Below are 14,359 nucleotides of genomic sequence, written 5' to 3' on the forward strand. Positions count from 1 at the left end.
AGTAATATGAGAAATTATTTGGCAAAAACAGAAGCATAGATAAAATGACACCAATTTTCCTTATCAATATTCATATAGTGAAATATTAATCCCCAGTGTGATATTATTAGGAAGTGAGTCATCTGGGACTTAATTAGGGGTTACCAGAGCCCCAGGATTGGGGTTAGTGCTCTCTTATCAGAGGATCCCTCACTCTTTCCACCATGTAGGACAAAGGGACTATTTATTTATGTCCCAAGAACCAGTCTTCACCAGAAACTGAATTTGTCTAGACTTGATCATGGATTTTCCAGACTCTGGAGCATTGAGAAATACATTTATATTATTTATAAACTACAGTCTATGATATTTTATTCTAACATCTTGAAATGACTAATATAGTGGATTAAATAAAATATTGCAGAAAAGAAATTAAAGCAATCTTTTACCAATCTTAATGCAGGATTACTAAGAGACAAAGAATATAAATGAAAGGTCACTGGAAAAAAGTATAAGTTTTGTTCTGTTTTATGCAATGAGGTGTATATATATAAGTTTGAACATTAATGAAAATTATTCAATGGTGGTGAAATTCATGATGGAAACATCTGCATTAAATTTCTATAAATATCTCATTTGTCAAATCAAAATACATAAAATATAGTTCAAGCTATAAAAATGTTAGTGTTTTAAAGAAAATTTAGCTCTAGTTTTTGAGGAAATATGAAGTGTACAGGTTCAGTTATAGGTGGTTTGTACATAAATTTATAGTAACTTCTTGGAATTACTCTCCTGAGTTTTCCCCTTGTTTTGCAGTTAAAATAAAAATAAGAAATAATTACATATTATACTTACTAATTGGAAACAAAATAGAAGACTCACAAATTCAATTTAAATGAATTAAAAGTTATTGTTTTCTCATAAGAAGTACCAAGATAAACAGTAAGCTCCATTGCATATGCTCCTGACCTGTGTTTTACAAAAATTGAATAAAAGGGGAGGAATTATTACTGGAAAATAAAAAACAAACAAACAGGAGAGACCAGAGAATGGAAATTGGTTAATAGTTTCTGCCATACAAGGTCCTAAACTGACAAGGGTATTCATATCAAAACAATGAAAAATTCCTATTTGTCCATCTTTCATGTACCCAGAAATAATCTACTTGTTTTTTAACCAGTGGTGCTTAACCACTGCACTGCATTCCCGACTCCTCACCCATTTTTTTTTTTTTTTGAGATAGGGTCTGTGCTTTGCCTGTTCATAAATCCTATCTCAAGAAGAGCACTGTGAATTCGTTGCACTAAAAGCTGGTAACAATGAGTCTGCATCACTCAAAGAGGCAGCAGCCAGGGCTAGTAACTCTTAAGAGTCACCAGGAGCCAGAGAATGGCATGGAGTCACAGAGAACTGCCAAGAACTGATAACTCCAGCCACTAGAAGTGGTCCAGGGAGTTGTCAGTAGCACCAACTCCAGCTGCTAGAGGAGCAGTGAGCAGGGCTGCTAACACTAAGAGCTGAGAGCCACAGGAGTTCAAAGCCCAGATCTTCTAAGGAGCTGCACTTTGCCTACTTGTAATTTCTATCCAAATTGAGCGAAAGAATTCTCAGCCAGTTGCTAAGGTGTTGTCTCTCTCCCATCTGAGATTCTGCTACTGTTTACACCCAGGGAGAGCTGCTTCTTTAGAAGGGCAGCCAGACAAGTTTGTGGGAACCCCCCTGGTAGCCTGGAGGTGCTGCAAGCTTCTGTTGCAAATGACTAAGTCCTGTTCCACAGGTTCTTTCTCACTGAGCCACCAAAGCTTTTTGTGACAAGAAGAAGAAGGAGAAAGAGAAGGAGAGAGTCTGAAAAGTAAGATAAAAATAAATTTTTAAAAATATATTCTTATGAAACTTCTTTTCTCTACTATGATTCCCACATCTCTATACTCACCTTGTTCTTCATGTCCCTGTTTCTACCAACAGCCTACTCTAAGAAATCTTGATCTTGTTTCAATTATTATCATCAAAATTCTTCCTTCCTTTACCCTCTCTCATATTGTGAAGCCACATCCATAATTCCAGGTATTTGTTAGAGCAGGCCTCCTCTCTAGGTACCAAAAGTTTTATCAGTTAGGGTTCAACAAGAGATGGGAAACAAGTGGAAAGCTTACATATTGACAGATCTACTGTGAAAGACAGAATGATTCCAGGGCAAGTTACATTAAATGGTGGTGTGGTATATAATTAGCCCTGAAATTTTTCAGTACTTGATGGTAGTGGGAATTTCTGCAGTCTCTCCAAGAATACAGAACTGCTTTTGGTTTACTATTTTTATTGCAGAGGTTGTTCTAATGACTGTCATTTTGCCTTTCCTACCAAATGGCTCTGACTTCCCAGGTCCAGAAATCATGTGGGAGTTCCCCCAGTTTTTGTGTATTTCTATTCCAATAATACATTCTAAACTGGAGAAATACCTGAGAGTAGGTCTGGGGACCCAGTGAATTCAAGGTGATGCAAATTTACAATAACCCGTAAACTCTTCTCTGGCTGATAGATGACAGTGAACTTTTAGATACCATGGCATAAGGGATATTTCAATGTGCATATTCAGGAATAAACAAAAATTCTGATTGATGCTCTTTTTCAAAGTAACATCACCCTGTAAATTGTCATATGTGCCTTTGGAAAATATTAAAAGATATATTGATTGTAGAAATATTTATTGGTGCTTCAAATTGCTACTTCAAATGGACATAGCCTGCTCTTCATTATTGATACTCTGGGTATATAACCTGGGAAAAGATGAAGGTCTAAGACTTTCTGTTTTGGTGAGTCAATTTGGACTTGTATTTATTTAACTTAGGACTATTCTGCTTACAAGTGAAGTAAGACATGTATTTTCTAGAAAAACTAACAATTTTAAGTGGGCTTCAGAAGGAGAAGTCTCTGCATATTCCATGTTGCATTCAAGCTTTTCTTCCCCTGAAGCCACATGACCTGGAAAATCTGACTGCATATAAAACATCAGTGGTAGATAGAGACACTAGCTGGATCTATGGCAGACACTTTCATGGTTGAATTACTGTGTTGGTTCTAGAATTTGTCAGCCTAGTCCTGAGACTTTCCAACTGAGAAGTCCCTTTAGTTTGCTATAGGGCCTTCAGAGAGACATAGGCTTTACTAACGTGCCACACAGATATCCCATATCCCGGGCTGCCCTGATGACAGAGAAACAACAATCCTCAAATTTAACCTAAAAGAATGTAAAAGAATGATGTCTAACAAGTTCATGAAAATATGTGAAAAGAAAATGAAACATTTTTATATATCTTCTTGGATAATTACTTAAGACCAAGATCAGCAGTTGTATGTTTTTGACCCACAAGATACTAACTTAAGAACAACATAATATTTCAGCCAATTATTTAATTTAAATATAAGCTTAAATTAGCAGTGTAATAAGCCTCTGATTATGTAAGTATTATATTTTGTTGGTCTACATTTAGTAGTTTAATCAACCACCCTCAAGGGTGGCACTGTAAGAGAATACCAAGTCCTTTAATTACATTTTAATGCCCCTCACTGAGTTAGCACCATTGAAGGGAGTTTAGCAGATTAATCATATTCTTCCTTTTAAGATGCTTTTGGAAAAAAAATTACTGGAGCCCTATTTCAATTTTTTTTAGGTTAATATTCCTCAGAAGCCAATAAAATAAATAGAATCATTTTTTTACTCATAGAGTGTGAATAATACTAGCATACAAATCAAGCATTCAGATAATTGCAGGAAATATGTTTCAGTTCTTTAATTGGAAGAAAGAATTACTGTGTAGTAAATGAGAATATGTTGTTAGATATTCTTTCGCTGATGCATAGACTTGGCATCACCTTCAATGAAAAATTTATGGAAGAATCATAAGATATATTAACTTCTGTGAATTACTGTGTGCTCCCGGAACAAATAAAATGGTTTAAATTTTGTCAAAGGCCTATCAAACAATGATTAACAATTATTAATGTGCAATTTATGGTGACATATAATGCCAAAATATTTAACTTAAGGTACAGTAAAATTTGGTGGTTTTGTTTTTGCTCTAAATTGTGTATTGACTCACTTATGGTACATAAAATATTTCTGTAATCAGACATTATTGGATTTTTTACTGCTTTATTACTTAAGTTTATTGTTCAATCAAAAAAAACATATATTTTAGTGCCCATGTTGACAGGAAGTAATTCCAAATCCTTCATGCTGAAATTCCTCTTCATATTTTTCTCCTACTGCCCTTAGTGAATGAAAGAGGAACTAGTCAGCAGATTTTATATTTTCCCTATTTGTTTTCTCTCTTTACTTTATGTAATATCAGTCATTATTAAACACTAGCATGAAATGCTGAAGATTTCAAGTGTGGTTTTAGAACTAGTAGCAAATATAAACATTGAAGATGTTGTAGGATCTTTTAAATCTACTGATTAGTTTTAGTAAAAAGTAAGAAAATATAAATTAAGTAGAATGAAGAGAGATATGAAGACTTTTTTTATTTCACTGAGTCAGTTTTAATAACATAAAATAAAAAGTTAGTTTTGCATTATATTTAAGTAAAAGATTGCATTTTGAAAATTTTTGTATGTGCTTATTTGTTGAAAGTATTTGTTTCCTACATACACTGCACAGTACAATCTAGGCTACCTTTATTAGAAAGGTATTTTTAATGAGAAAATAACATCCTTCAAGAAATAGAGTTATTTATTTTTTCATTTTTATATATTAAGAAAAAGTCAAAGAGGTTACTTTTCTACATAGTAAATTTTGTTTCTTGTTCAGCAAATCAAAAATTATATCTTATTGAGCCTTAGGGATGTGAAGGCCTAAACAGTTAAACAGTCTTGATGGATTTGATCAGGTAATTGTTATATCAGTAATTATTTCAAAAACAAAATCTCAGGGGCAGATGGTGGAGAAAAGATCTTTCATTCTCAAGCATTAGCATAAAATCCATGAAGGACAGATCAAGATCATTTGAATAACAGAATGTAGAATGACTTTTCTCAGGATCCCTGATGATCTGTTGACAATTCTGAAAGAAAGAATTGAGAGAGTGTAAGAACAGTCTTAGGCAGAAAAACTGAGCAATCACACAGCCCACAGTGATAGTGTGTTTACTATGTAACCAGGGACTGTTCTATGTATTTTAAATTATGAATTCCTGTACAACAACCCCTCCAATCCTTTAGGTTAAGCTAATCCCATTGGAATTAGGAAGAAAAAGGTAAAGAACAAATAAAGAAATCTTAAATGAGTTAAAATGGAAACAAATACACATGAGTTCAAGGAAAAATATAAAGGAGGTTAATTTTTTGAAAATCACACTAAAGAGAAGGCCATAGAAATTTTACACAATGCCACACAATTTTCCTTCTGATTGCATATTTTCAAACTATGTTGTGTTTTCCACATGAAAAAGAAAACTCAACAAACTATACTGAGCAAAGTATACAAATTATCCTTCAGAAAATATTCTATTTTAGTATAATAGAAAATTTGGAAAAGGCAGTTTAATCAGATTTTTTAAATTACTCAGAATTCAACAATTATTGTATTCATAATTATTGAATTAAATGAAAACAGAAAAAATGACAGTCATTACATTTTTATACTTGCAAACCTTTGTCATTATAGGGCAGAATATGCATGAAATTAAATCTGAAGAGAAATTATGCAAACCTTTATTTATACTTTAAAACATGCTTATTCAGATGGTAATGTTTATAAAACACTAAAAATAATAACATGATCTTAACACATAAGCAAGTGCATGAAAATTTTTTAATTTTCTATGTACTTAGTGGTGGTTGCTTAGTGTCAGATGCCTTTGTTGAGAAAATGATTGTATGATTTACAAGTGTTTGGGTTTCTAAAACTTTTCCAGTCTTTATGCCATCATCTGCTTTAAGCTATTATTCTACTTCCATTCCTAATCTCTATAATCTTGAGATTCATTGTCTCTCCCCTCAGGAAAATGAAAAGATGGTGATAATTTTTTTTTTTCCAATCACAGTTTCTAAGAAGACTAGAAGTTCTTGTGATGGTCTCGTAAAGAAGTGGATGGAATGTAACAAGTAGTTATAAATAAAGATGACTGGATAACCAAAATAGTCAGCTAGACAGTCAACAAGCAGAGAATTGCTAGAAGACTTTCAGAATGTTAATCACTTTTAAATTTTGGGTTAACTGTTTCATTAAACTATTGGCAAATAGTATAGAAACGTTCATTGTTTTTTAATTCTATACCCTTTGACCATTAGTTTCAGAGGCTATGAGATATTGTTTGGTTTATATGTATTTTAATGTGGATTCCTAAAATAGATGCAAAAGTAAGAGAGACAGAGAAAGGGAGAGAGAACCATTTGTTCTCTTCCTTGGTGGCCCTTCAATGATTATAATTGTGTAAAGCACATTTACATTGCAAATCATCCTAAAGTACATTCATAGTTTTTAAAGGTAGACTGCTTTTTTTAAAATACCTTTATTTTATTTGTTTAATTTTATATAGTCCTGAGGATTGAACTCAGCCTCACACATATTAGGCAAGTACTCTATTACTGAGCTACATCCCTAGCCCCTTAAGGTATATTTGATGAATCCCTAAAATGAATATTTTTTAAAAAATAAGTAAATATAAATAATAGCAATGTCAAATCATTTTATTACAATTTTATATTTCTAGTTACTGCTATTTTAATTTATATTGTAAGATATTAAATGTGACATAACATAAATACTAATTTCTTTTTCTAATCTGTTTTCATTTTGATCATTTGTGTGAGATTTCCATACTGTTATTGTTTTACTTTATACATTCTGAAGGCCATTGGTGTAATTGTGTAGAGGATATGTTAAACATTTAGCAATTAAACATTAAACATTAAATGACTAAGTACATAGAAAATTACATAATCAGCAATGATTATCAATGTTGCAAAGACATATTATGCTATAATTAAAAGTATTCTAATAAAAGTGTTTAGGGCAGCAGTGAGATCTGAATTCAGTAATGCTTTTGAAACTCAGCTCTAAACCATGAAGAGGTTTTTTTTAGCTGATGGGGCAAGGTTGTCTTCTAAAGAAAGATATGTATATGATTTGTAAGTGTCTTTGCAGGTAGATGATATAAAAATAAAAGTCATGGATGAACAATCAATGTGGAATTAGATAGCAATGAAAAAACTTGCAAAAAAATTAGAAGTTAAATAATCAGAATACCTACTTAATAGACAAGTTGGTTTGGAACATGAAACACTGGGAGGAATTATTAACTGCCATATGTATGGCTGGTTGGCCACTACTCAATATAACCTTCGTGACAGACTGATGGAAGCTTGGAAACTAATACCTAAATTTATTTAGATAAATATGTGTACCTCATTAATACTTGGAAAGTATAATCAATGTACTATGCTGATTATCTTTTATGGTGGCCTTGGTGAATTTTGATGAACATCTTTTACTCAGTAAATTGTGAATTAACTTATGGAAACAAGGGATATAAGGGACATGATTATGAGAGGAACTACCATGAGTTTAATTTGATACTCTAAATGGTATCTGTTATGTGTTATCCACTGAAATGTGGCCTAACAATCAGAGGAGGAACATAAGCTGCAACATTGTATTTGATAATTATAAACCCACTGATCACTTAATTTAATTGTGTGGGAAGTTTATAAGACTATGGAATGATAATAGAAGAGATCCCAGGATTGAATTTTGAATAATGTCATTTCATACTTCTTAGATAGAGTAGGATGATGCAGCAAAGAAAATTATAAAATGAATGAAAGACATAAAAAGGAGAACACATCATCACTTCAGGAATGTAGATGAAAAAGAGTATGTCAAGATGGTATGTGGTGGCATGTGTCAACATGCTAATAAATGGTAATTATAATGTCAGCCTGTTTTCTGGTGTTATCAATAACTAAAAAGAACAAATAAAAAAGACAATAATTAAAAAAAACAAGGAAGAATATATCAATTTGAATTACTACATGGAATTAACTGATAACTTTTTGTTACTTATGGTAATAGAATAGTGGATAATTTAGGGGATTTTCTATAGACCTAAAGTGAGACTAGAGACAATTAAACTTATCTTGGTTCTATTACTTAACAAGTTATGTTAATTTTAGACTTATTTCCTCCCTTGGTGATCCTGTTTTACCATCTATAAAACAACAAAATGTCTACTTGATTACTACAAATGTTATATACATTCTATAGCCTGCATATTACTTGTTCCCCAAAGGTTCATGTGCTGGGAGATTGGTTCCCAATATGCCAGTATGGAGAAGTGGTGGGATCATTCAGAGGTCAGCCTAGTGGAAGGCAATTTGGTCCACTGTGAGAAAGGTTTATGCAGTTCTCTCAGGACCTGGCTTGTTTCCACAAGATCAGTTTGTTATAAAGGAGAGAGCCTGGCCTCTCTCTACCCATTAGCTGCCTACCTTGGACACACACCTCTTCTTCATACAACTGCTCTTTATTTCTACTCCTCTGCCATGTTGTGATGCAGCCAGATGATGGCATCATGCTTTTCAGACTGTCTCCACTGTATCACCAACTAAATAAACCCCTTTTATTTAGGTATTATGTACCAGGAGGTATTCTGTTTTAGCAATACAAAATGGACTAAGTTGACCTCATAGTTTAACATATGTAGAATGCTGATTCTCATTTCTTCATTCCTTCACTTCCTCAGGGGGGAAACTCAATGATGTCAACTCTTTCCTTGTTCTTATTGACTATTTTTTCCTCAAGTCTTTTTTTCTGCATGGGCCAATCTGCACCACCTTTCAGAAACAAGCTCAAGCAAGTATGTGAATCATTCTGACTGTGCCTAGCAACATATCATAATTAGATCAGCACTGTGCTTTAAAGTCTGGACATTGGCTGGTTTATCTCTGACTCAAGTATGCAGTGCCCTTTATTCCTCTTCACCTTGTCTGGAATGTATTTATAGTTAATAAACTCGGGGTTTAGAGAAGCTGTGGATTCTCTTTGTGCTACATGTTCACTCCATGGATAAAATAACAACTCATATCTAGTTTGTGGGTCAGTCCTTTTCTCAGGCCTTACTTTCAACCCCAATTGCCACCCAACCAATTTCATTATTTTTCTGAGACACTAGTTTAAGATATTTTCTCCAGAATAGAATTCTTCTGTATAAATAATCTCTTTCACAGTAATTTAAAACTTCTAATTTAATACAAATATTAATTCCTTATTTAGTTTTCTGAAAAGGAAAGGGTTGCCCCTGACAGCTACCATAAGTGTCATGTCCAGACCGTAATAGGTGGGATACTGTCACAGATCAGCAAGCTTAAACAATGTCACTTTGTCACCTGGATAAAGAGAGGCAGAAAAAAGGTCCCTCAGTAATCAGGTCTGAGGACAGACAAAAACAAAACACAGTGCAAACCATAATAACCTAATTTTTTCTCATCTTGGTTGCCATAAGCCTTGCTGTTTCTCTGCCAATTACAAACTAGCTGCATTCTGTTCTTTCCTCCTCCTCCTCCTCCTCCTCCTTATATCCTTCCTCCTTTTCTTTTTCTCCTTCTTTTTTTCTACCACTCTTCTTCTTCAGTGCTAAGGATACTGGGGATCAACCCTCAACTTCACCACTGACCTAAATCTCCAGTACTTTCTATTTATTTAGTATTTGTTTATTTATTTATGGGGTAGAGTCTCAGTCTCAGTTGCTGAGGCTAGCCTCCAAATAGCAATCCTCCTGCCTCAGCCTCTCTAGTTGCTAGAATGACATGCTTGTGTCATAGTGCTCAGTCCCACCCAACTAATTAAAATACAATAATGTTATTAATCATCAAATTTTCCCTGCTTCAGAGAATATCTTATCCAAAACAAAGTGGTACATTTCTGAGCTCTCCTCAAAATCATCTAACATGAGCCAAACCCAACAATAAGCCCTCCCAACATTCTCTTCCTGAGGCAATCATGAATCCACATGCTTTCTGGTTTTCTTTTTCCTTTTGCAACAAGTGTTGTTCTGGTGGGCATCTATATTTGTTTAACAAGTACAATGGAGAACATGATATAAAATGGCATCTTGTTGCCAATCTGGTGGTAACTTTAGTAGAAAGCATATTTTTGCAACATAAGTAGTTTAATAGAAAAGGAAGAAGGTTGAAATATCTTTTTTAGTAGCTTCTTTTAATGTAGCAATTGAAAAGATTAATTTATTCCTATGCCAAATATTGCAGAAATAACATCATGCTTTGTAGGAAGACAGGATCTGGAGTTACCAGATGTAGAATATATTGTAGATAACTTTATATCATGAGATGAAATAAAAAGGTGATAGAAATGTTTAAATCTTTCAGAGAAGTAAACATACTTATTCAAAGTTAAAGATATCTGTATTTATTGAATTTTGTTCCTGGCCCAAAATAACTAGTGAAGAGTGTAGAAATCTAAGAGGGTTTAATAGGTAGCTGTGCTTCACTGTGACCAAAATACCTGATAAGAACAGCTTAGATGAATAAAAGTTTATTTTGGATCATGGTTCTAGAGGTCTGTCTATGTTTGGCAGACTCCTTTGCTTAGGGTCTGAGTGAGGCAGAACATCTTGGTGGAAGGGCCTGGAAAATTAAAGCTGCTAAGTTCATGGCAGTCATAAAGCAAGGAACCAGGAAGAAAACATAAACCCTTCTGGAACAAGCTCCTGGGATCCACTTTCTTCAGCCACAAGTCTATTGTTACCACCCAGTAGTCCATTCAAATTATAAACCCATTGAATGCATTAATCCACTGATAAGGTTATTATTCTCAGAGTATAATTGCCTGAAAGCCTGACCTCTGAACCTTCCTTCATTAGTGATTATTCTTTTAAACATAATTTTTCAGGGGACACTAAATATTAACTGTAATATTGGTGAGGTATTAATACCAGCAAATAGCATTGTAAAATTTAAAGAAGAAATTGTACCAGGAGAGCTTGCTCTTATTTTTGTAAACCGAAAACTACCTTGAGAAACTTCTACTGAAATAGAATTAGAAAATTCTTATTGATTTTTGTGTCCATCAAACCAATGTGTTGAAACCACAGAAATCAAGGAAATGAACTCAAACCTTTCATTGTGGGGGACCACATCCTCATAGAAAGTAACTTTAATTCTGGTTCTCTAACCAGAGGTATGTGTATCTGATCTACGTGATGAGCTTTTTTTGAATTTTTTTTCTTTGTTTCTTCTCGCTTGAAGAGTTAGAAAGCTATTTCAGTACTATATTTCATGGGTATTGCTTTATCTTATTCATATCCAGAATAAACAAAGCATCAAAGAAATGTCACCTGAAAAGAAGACAGACTCATTCAAACTGAGCATAAACTATTCCAATAAAAAAAAATTAAGAAATTGTGATTTGACAAATCTCTCTGAAATGATTTGCAGAGATCTACTTAGTCTGTGTCTCTATTATAAATATTTTACTTAATGATACTTCTGTTCTTCCTAACAGTATTCAAGGCAGGTTAACTATTATCATAACCCCCATTCTCACATAAGAAAAGTGAAGTACTGAGAGCTGCAGTTACTCAAATTTGTAGTTCCAGAAGTGAAACAGTGGAGATTTGAACCCATGACATCTGGTTTTAGAAAAGACTGCATATTCCTCCAAGAACAGCTCATATTCTCAGCCAGTGTTTCCTAATCTGCTGTACAAAATAAAGTAATTAAAGTATATAATTTGTCAATAATCAAAATCTTAGATTCAAATTACTATCTTAAATGTAAAGTATGAAACCTTTAGTAATTATAAATATGACATAATATTAATTATGCTTTCTTAACCCAAGAGTTTAAAACAGTTAACATATTCCCCTTTTCTTTTTTTAACTATTTATTTTTTACTTGTAATTGGACACAATAACTTTATTTATTTATTTATTTTTATGTGGTGCTGACAATCTAACCCAGGATGTCGCACATGCTGGGCAAGCACTCTAACACTGAGCCACAATTCCAGCCCAATATTCTCATTTTCTTACTAACTCCAAATATATAATTTTTATAAATAACAAAAGGCTGTGTTTTCTTGTGAACAACTAGTTAGTAACATGAATTAGAAGCAGATTATAAAACAGAAAATCTGCTAAAACCATCAGAAAGATCAAATATAAGATAGTAAAAATCAGCAATGTAATGAAACACATAACAGTTTAAATTAAATATAGCATTTTAAGTTATTTTATGATCAGAATTAATTTGCCATTTTATAATCATAATTATTTGTCTACATTAAATCTTTGTGAACAGGTTAGATAAAAAATAAAACACTGAGTGAAGAAAAAACTCAAAATCCCTTTTTTAGGTACTATGTTTTCATTATTCTCATTAGTGATCATTGTTAGCCAGCATTGGAAAGTTAAATTCTCCATTCAGGTGTGCTACTTAGCCCTTATGATACATACACTCCATTAAAAACATTTTAATCAACTTTTAAGCTATTACATCCAAATTAGTTATCTTCAACATGTTACGAATTATCAGCATTTCTTGTTGAAAAATCTCAATTTTCATTTTTGCTTTTGAATATTTTTAGTAAAAAAATATGCCAGTCACTGATAACTCTATAATTGTCCACACTTATTTGACCCTAGTTAAATAATTCATACTCACTCTGTCCTTAGTATCACCAGGCCTTCTTTTGTGCCTTATACTATTTAATTTATTGCCACTTATTGTTCCACTTTTAACCAATATGGCAAGTTGGTTTTCAGAAAGGAAGCCTCTTTTCAAATAAATGCAGTGGAATGCAAAAAAGAGAAAAAATTCTTTTTCTCCACTTGAATGACCTTTGTATGGAAAGCTTTTGAACAGATATATATTCACATGATGACCACAATAGGAAAGACATGTCCTGGAACTGTGAAGAGTAACACACACATGCATGCAGCCACATCTGCCCTAGTTCCACCAATATCCTTTTGGATTCCCTATATAGAAGCCACTCCCACACTGGATCTACACATCAATCTCTTCTGTCTCTTCCTTTATATTCAATGGCGGTGGGGATTTTAGCTTTATTAAGTTCGCTAATATTACACTTTCTTTTCTTTATGGGTTTCATCAGTAATAGAAGACAAGTTAATTGTCCAATCTCCTTCTAAAAATGCAAAATATGCTTTATATTTCTTCTCTCTTTTGGGCAATTTAGTGTTTCTTTTCAGAACTTTCAACCATCAATCTCAAGTATCCTGTTGACTTTTTTCTTTTGTCTTTCCATATACTTAGGTAACTCTTTGAACAGATAAATATAACTTTTTATTAGTTGCTCATGACAATACAATGGTCTTGACATATCATACATTTGATTCAAATGGTGTATGAATTTTCATTTTTCCACATGTACAGGTTGCAGGATCACATTGGTTATACTGCCATGTATATACATACAACAATACTAGTGTCTATTGTATTCTGCTGCCCTCCCTATCCCCCCTCCCCTCCCCTCCCCTCCCCTCCCATTACCTCTCTCTACCCAATCTACTGTGACACATTTCTCTCTCTTTTTTTTCTTCCCCCTCACATCATCATACATGTATTTTGTATAACGATGAGGGTCTCCTTCCATCTTCCATGCAATTCCCCTTCTCCCTCCCATTCCCTCCTACCTCACTTCCCTATTTAGTTGTAATCTCCTTCTGATGCTCTTCCTCCTTACTCTATTTTGAGTCACCCCCCTTATATAAGAGAAGACATTCTGCATTTGTTTTTTAGGGATTGGCTAACTTCACTTAGCATAATCTGCTCTAATGCCATCCATTTTCCTGCAAATACCATGATCTTGTTATTTTTTTAGTACTGAGTAATATTCCACTGTGTATAAATGCCACATTTTTTTTTATCCATTCATCCATTGAAGGGCATCTAGGTTGGTTCCACAGTCTAGCTACTGTGAATTGTGCTGTTATGAACATTGATGTGGCTGTGTCCCTGTAGTATGTTCTTTTCAGGTCTTTTGGGTATAGTCTGAGAAGGGGAATAGCTGGATCAAATGGCAGTTCCATTCCCAACTTTCCCAAGAAGCTCCATACTGCTTTCCAAATTGGCCACACCAATTTGCAGTCCCACCAGCAATGTACAAGTGTACCCTTTTCCCCACATCCTCCCCAGCACTTGTTGTTGTTTTACTTCATAATGGCTGCCATTCTTACTGGAGTGAGATGGTATCTTAGAGTAGTTTTAATTTGCATTTCTCTGATTGCTAGGGATAATGAGCATTTTTTGTGTATTTGTTGATTGATTCTATGTCCTCCTCTGAGAAGTGTCTGTTCAGGTCCTTGGCCCATTTGTTGTTTGGGTTATTTATTTTTTTTGT

Source organism: Callospermophilus lateralis, chromosome 11 (genome assembly GCF_048772815.1).
Source record: "Callospermophilus lateralis isolate mCalLat2 chromosome 11, mCalLat2.hap1, whole genome shotgun sequence".
Classification (NCBI taxonomy): domain Eukaryota; kingdom Metazoa; phylum Chordata; class Mammalia; order Rodentia; family Sciuridae; genus Callospermophilus; species Callospermophilus lateralis.